The sequence below is a fragment of the Perognathus longimembris genome, chromosome 26, assembly GCF_023159225.1.
Source record: "Perognathus longimembris pacificus isolate PPM17 chromosome 26, ASM2315922v1, whole genome shotgun sequence".
NCBI lineage: Eukaryota > Metazoa > Chordata > Mammalia > Rodentia > Heteromyidae > Perognathus > Perognathus longimembris.
The window spans coordinates 7054287-7059944 of record NC_063186.1 but is presented as its reverse complement, the minus strand read 5'-3'; the positions used below and the strand labels follow the sequence as shown (position 1 = coordinate 7059944).

The 5658-nt window shown below is 41.0% G+C and overlaps 2 non-coding genes across 2 annotated transcripts; both read right to left on the bottom strand.

The window, feature by feature from the left end:
• Window positions 1-4232: 4232 nt before the first annotated feature.
• On the bottom strand, window positions 4233-4304 carry Trnac-gca. The gene has a single exon. It is a non-coding gene; the product is annotated as a tRNA-Cys (tRNA).
• Window positions 4305-5360: 1056 nt separating this feature from the next.
• Trnac-gca lies at window positions 5361-5432 on the bottom strand. Its single transcript has one exon. It is a non-coding gene; the product is annotated as a tRNA-Cys (tRNA).
• Between the last annotated feature and the right edge of the window lie 226 nt (window positions 5433-5658).

Genomic DNA, 5658 nt, shown 5'->3' with positions numbered 1-5658 from the left:
TGAGCTTTTGTGTTCAAGCTAGCACTCTACCATTTGAGCCCTGGGTCTACTTCCAGTTTTCTGGTGGTTAATAAGAGTCTCATGGACTTTTCTGCCTGGAATGGCTTCAAATCACTATCCTCAGATCTCAGCCTCCTAAGTAGCCAGGATTACAAGTGTGAATCACTGGGGCCTGGCTCTAGCTACTCTTCTTTTGACACTGACTTTCCTGTTATAGTCAGCCAGTTCTGCCCTTATTAGATACTAATCAATGTAATATTTGATACTAAAATATTAAATAATAGATAACAATAGACTTTTAAAAGGTTTGCCTGAAAAAAAACAGACATGTATGCAAGATGGAAGATATCAGACATCTATACCAGATACTAGAGTTATTATGGTGTGTGTGTGTGTGTGTGTGTGTGTGTGTGTGTGTGTGTGTGTGTGTGTGTGTGTGGCTCTGGAGTTTTAGGCAGGCCCCTCTCTTTACCCTTACACATAACAAGGGTAGGTTTGATGGTGTGTGGTGGTAATTCACAAAGATGAGCTTGTATGATTGCCTGGTAATGTTAAAAAATGAGTGTTTCTTTCCTTTTGTCTTATTAGTTTATCTGTCTTTGGGAGGGTAAGTGAGGGGGCACAGAAAAGGTGGGACAAAGTGTGAGCAAATGCAGCAGTGGTGCTCACTAGACACTCCGTGGAAAGTGAATTACACAATTTGTGGGTGAAGACAGGAGGAAAAAAAACTGGAAGAGAGAGAGGGAAGTGGGGGACATAGTCCAAAAAGAAATGTACTCATTGCCTATTACATAACTGTAATCCCTCTGTATCTCACCTCTACAATAACAATAAAATGTATTTTCAAAATATTAATGTTTCAGAACATCGCCCCTAGATAGAGAGTCTAACTTTCCAGGTGGGGACCCATAAATCTACCATTTTAACCAGCACTAGGCAATACTAGTGCAAGCGGTCCATAGGAATCATTAGTCTTGCTAGTCATCTCCTTCCCTTCTATTTTATTCCCCCACTCAGCCAAAAGCTGATACTCTGAAGTTTCAAAGTCAAAGCCCCAACCTAACAAAGATCTGGGGTGCCAAGCCACCCCCTGTAAACCAAAAGCATGATGATCACAAAAGTTTCCCTCTGTTGATTGTCACGGGGATCTCAGTGCCCCAAATATGCCCAACACCAGCACCTGGCACAAGAGTGTTGTACTTCAATAACCCTCTTCCATAATTCATGACACAGGACCTTGAGGCACACCGGAGACAGGAAGTAACTGAGTCAGCAAAAATGTTAGCATCCAGTAGAGAAGTAGCTACCACTTAGTAAAGTGCACTGTGGCGTCCTTCATGGGACCCAGAGAGAGGCCTTTTAAACTGTTAATTACTTGATTGAAGACTTATTAGATTAAATTGACATTGGAATATTGCTTAATGAAGGAGAAGGAGGAGGAAGGAGGAAGAGGAGAAGAAAGAAGGAAGGAAGAGGGAGGAAGAAGGGAAGGAGGAGGAGAAGGAGGAGGAGAAGGAGGAGGAGAAGGAGGAGGAGGAGGAAGAGGAGGAGGAGGAGGAGGAGGAGGAGGAGGAGGAGGAGGAGGAGGAGGAGGAGGAGGAGGAGGAGGAGGAGAAGGAAGAAGCCATTCCAGCCAGCTGCCACAGCTGCTCAAACTGTATTGTCATTGCTTAGAAGGGTAGTGTTAGAAGTACTGTGTCTCAAACTCATCGTGCATTTTAGATCAGCAAGGCTCTGGTTCAAATAGAGATTCTGAGCATGTCTAAGGCGGAGACTAAGATGCTGGAGTCTAACCTTGGTCAAACAAACAAACAAAAACAAAAACTTGATCAACCCTCTAGCTTGCTCAAACCACCACTCGTTTCTACTCTTCTCCCCCCCTTCCTTCCTAATATAGTTTTGTTTCTCTTTCATAGGATTTCATACTTTATTTCCTCCATCCTAGATCTACTTAATTCACACAAGTCGATAGAAATTGTTCTCAAGATGACAAAGCTAAACTCGAAACAAATAAGTTAACAGATCACTAACTGAAGGCATTTTCTTGCATTTGTATTCCACTCATTGAAACCCCAAAGTCAAGACTTTGGGAAGCTCCAGGAAGCAAAGTGAAATGACACAAAAGAGAGATCTGGCTCAGCTTCACTCCTACCCACCCAAAAGAAGGATATTTTTAGCTTAACTGTTTACACATGAGAAGTGAATGTAGATAATTAGTCACTCATAAAATTTTAAAAAGAAATCTTATTTTGCAGAAGAGAATTTGTTTTAAGGTAAGAGAATCAAGAGCCCACTCAGGCTGGTAGTTTTGTGTGTTTTTTTTTTCTTCCAATTCTCACATTGAAATGGTCCTTTCAAAGCAGGAAGTCCAATTTGCCCCCAGAGTCAAACAAAACTCCATCAAGTACAACATAATGAGTTTGAGCTGTCATTTCATTTTTCAAAGAAAGATGAGACAGAGATGAACCTTGTTTAATGAAAACTTGAGTGCAATTTATTTTCTATTAAAGTAGAATATAATCAAGAGTCCTTTGATTATTTACAAAGATCCCTGTGATAGAGCAACCTTAAAAAACCTTAAAAAAAAAACTAAAGTACAAGTCAGGAGACATCTATACACCGATTTCCTTCTCATTTTGTGCAACAAATGGCCCATCTATGGCTTATCTATGTGTAACTGACCCAAGGAACAGAGCCTGTCTAGCTCTGTTGAATGTTATAGTTGGATGGAAAACTTGACAACAACAGAAATGCCCAGCATATATTTATGAAATATGGAAAACACCATGCAGAAACTGATGTATTTTGTATAAAAAAGTAGAATATTTAATACCAGCAACAAGTCGTTAAATAAAAGCAATCAGTGTATAGCTATTTTAAAACATCAGGCCGATGTTCTGGTTTAGGTTCACACACAGAGACTGGAATTGAGAATTAAAATGCAACCTAAAAACCTTGAAACAAATACAGGAGGAGCAGGAGAAAGATTAGATTAGAACTTATCACCCTAGGCAGGAACTTCCTGGGAAGAATTCCAGAGACTCAGCAACAGGAGATAGAATTGGCAAATGGGATTGCCTCAAGCTAAAAAGTTTCTGCACAGTGAATGAGTTACTAAGCTAAAAAAAAAAAAAAAAAGCCTCCAAAATGGATCTTTGTCAGCTCTTACCTCTGACCAAAGAGCCTCCTAATCAGAACATGCACGGAGCTTAAGAAACAAAACCCCCAAAGCATCCAAAGAATTGTTCATAAATGGTCAAAGGAGATAGAGACTTCTCAGAAGTAAAAATGGCCCAATCTACATATGAAGAAAATGCTCAAGCAAAACGCTGAGTTTCCATGTCATTTCAAGCATATTATCGAGAATATGGGGAACAACAAATGCTGGCAGTGACAAAAAAAGAAAAAGGAACCCTGTTATAACTGTTGATAGCAATGTAAAATAGTACCACCACTATGATGGAAGGCAGTGTGAAGATTCTTCAAGAAATGGAAACTATCGTACAATCCAATGCTAACAATAATGCAAATCTGGATATAGTTAAGACACTTACACATCCATGTTTAATGCTTAATTATACACCATAGCGAAGTTATGGAAGCAGCCCAGATGCCCTACAATTCATAAATATATATATATATATACATGTATTCTCACATATATGAATTTTATTCATCCATCAGGAAGAATAGTATTATATCATTTGCAGGGAAGTACATAGACTTAGGAAAAAATGTTATGTGAAGAGTCAGGCTCATAGAGACAAAGGGTACATGTTGTTTTTTTTTCTGCATATGTGGAAGTTAGATCTAAGTTATAAACATATATGAAACCATATCCAAGGCCATATGCATATATGCACAACCAAATGGACTAATCTACCACTGTATGTGCAGAGGTGCAATCCATTGGTTTAAACTCTTTGGAACAAGCAATTTGAGCTTCACAGAATGAAGACCGGGAAGCAAAGGCATAGTTTGCCTAAGGAGGGTGTTCTGAAAGGGATGGGGGAAGAAAGATGGCGCGGGGAAGGCTGCATGGAGTGTATCTACGTAGGCTTCCGGTTTCACTGGGCTTGAGTGTTTGTGGTAGGAGGTAACTAATAAGCTTGTCTGTACCTCTGAGTAAGTCCTCCTCCCATTTTGAGCTCAAGACATGTACTTGCCTTATCTGAATCCAGGACTCTGTATCCAAGTCCAGGATTTTGAATGAAGAGGCAAAAGTTCACTACAGGGGGCACCTGGATTTGAACCAGGGACCTCTTGATCTGCAGTCAAATGCTCTACCACTGAGCTATACCCCCCTCTGTAAGGGCAAGCTGCCTACAAACATGTATTTCGTTTTTATGACCTCCATCATCCCTCGTAAAAATAGCTCTTATGTCTGAGAGTTCTCCGAGGGTTTGGCTTCATCTTCAGTTCTTTCCTAGCCACACTGCTCCCCCCTGCTTTCCTCAAAGCATGCATATTTATAGTCTTCCTGCCACTGAAAGCTCAGTGCTGAGTTTTCAGTGTCATTTTCCAGTAGTTGAAACTGCCCATCGCATTCCCAGTACATCAGTGACGGTTTCAACAGTATCAGATAAAGAGGGACGCTGAACTGGCGGTCCCCAAATGGGTTTCAGAAGTTCATGTTCACTGCTGAGATTCTAGGCAAGTATTGCATTGCATACATTGTATATTGTGCATGGTTTCATCAAAGTTTCAAAAGGGGACTTTAGGCTGGGGATGTGGCTTGGTGGTAGAATACTTGCCTAGCATGCAAAGGGTCCCAGGTTCAATCCTAGCTACTACAGAATAGAGACAAGAATTTTAAAAAAAAAGCTTCACAGAGGCCCTTATGCAGAAACATTCTTGTTTTTACAGTTCAACAGAAATAAACCTCAGCTATTGTGAAGCCCCAAATTCACCTTTGAACACCTCTCATTTCTATCTCCCATCCAAGTGCTCTTTTTGAGTATCTCAAAGACTGAAGAAAATGTCAAAGAAATCTTTGTAACGGTCACGAATTCTCCTTCTAAGAGCTGTCAGTCACCAAGAGACCAGGATGTGAAGTGCATTGGGCGGCTCTCCTGTGGCCCCACAATCTCTCCCGCAGCCTCTCTGCCCACTCTGATGCCCAGTGGGAACCCAGTATCCCCCAAATTAACCTTGTCATCTTCCTGATCTGATCTACATCTCCACCTAATTTACTTTCTCCTAATAATCATAGCTCAAAGGTACTAGAAATTTGCAATGTGCCCTGGTACTAAAAATGATACCCACTGTCAGCCATGGCCCACGGGGGGGATAATACATAAAGTCAAAGTCAATCCAAGATTCTTTTAAGGCAAAAACAAAAAAAGAAAGCAAGAGTGCACAGGGGGCACCTGGATTTGAACCAGGGACCTCTTGATCTGCAGTCAAATGCTCTACCCCTGAGCTATACCCCCGGTGAAAAAGACTTGTTTTCCTAGCGTATCTGTCTCTCTGCATCCCAGTTCTAAAAGCCTGCAATGACTCAGAGGAGCTGTAATTGCAGAGAATGTTGCCTGGAGGGAGCCTAGGCATTACAAAATTTTAAAAGAAATGTGGCATGAAAAAAGACAGGATTCCAAAGTACTCAATTCTGAGGCCAAGAAATTCTTAGACTTTCCAGGACCCAAAGCCTCATTTCTT